The sequence below is a fragment of the Lates calcarifer genome, linkage group LG11 (assembly GCF_001640805.2).
Source record: "Lates calcarifer isolate ASB-BC8 linkage group LG11, TLL_Latcal_v3, whole genome shotgun sequence".
NCBI lineage: Eukaryota > Metazoa > Chordata > Actinopteri > Centropomidae > Lates > Lates calcarifer.
Genome location: NC_066843.1, coordinates 2,131,182 through 2,132,554, shown reverse-complemented (window position 1 = coordinate 2,132,554; position 1,373 = coordinate 2,131,182).

The window sequence follows — 1,373 nt, the reverse complement described above, 5'->3', positions numbered from 1 at the left end:
ACATTTTTTGTCGCCATACTATACTATGACATTTTTTGACATTTTTTGATGCCATACTATACTATGACATATTTTGACATTTTTTGTCGCCATACTATACTATGGCATTTTTTGACATTTTTTGTCGCCATACTATACTATGACATTTTTTGACATTTTTTGTCGCCATACTATACTATGACATTTTTTGACATTTTTTGACGCCATACTATACTATGACATATTTTGACATTTTTTGTTGCCATACTATACTATGACATATTTTGACATTTTTTGTCGCCGTACTATACTATGACATTTTTTGACGCCATAGTATACTATGACATTTTTTGACATTTTTTGACGCCGTATTATACTATGACATATTTTGACATTTTTTGTCGCCATACTATACTATGACATATTTTGACCATTTTTGACGCCATACTATACTATGACATTTTTTGACCATTTTTGACGCCATACTATACTATGACATTTTTTGACATTTTTTGACACCATACTATACTATGACATATTTTGACATTTTTTGATGCCATACTATACTATGACATTTTTTGACATTTTTTGTCGCCATACTATACTTTGACATATTTTGACATTTTTTGACGCCATACTATACTATGACATTTTTTGACCATTTTTGACACCATACTATACTATGACATTTTTTGACATTTTTTGTCGCCATACTATACTATGACATTTTTTGACATTTTTTGACGCCATACTATACTGACATTTTTTGTCGCCATACTATACTATGACATTTTTTGATATTTTTTGACGCCATACTATACTATGACATTTTTTGACATTTTTTGTCACCATACTATACTATGACATATTTTGACATTTTTTGACGCCATACTATACTATGACATTTTTTGACATTTTTTGACGCCATACTATACTATGACATATTTTGACATTTTTGACGCCATACTATGACATTTTTTGACATTTTTTTGTCGCCATACTATCCTATGACATATTTTGACATTTTTTGACGCCATACTATACTGACGTTTTTTGACATTTTTTGACGCCATACTATACTATGACATTTTTTGACCATTTTTGACGCCATACTATACTTTGACATTTTTTGACCATTTTTGACGCCATACTATACTATGACATTTTTTGACACCATACTATACTATGACATTTTTTGACGCCATAGCTATACTATGACATTTTTTGACATTTTTTGACGCCATATTATACTATGACATATTTTTGACATTTTTTGTCGCCATACTATACTATGACATTTTTTGACGCCCATACTATACTTTGACATATTTTTGACATTTTTTGACATTTGATTTTTGACGCCATAGTATACTATGACATTTTTTGACCATTTT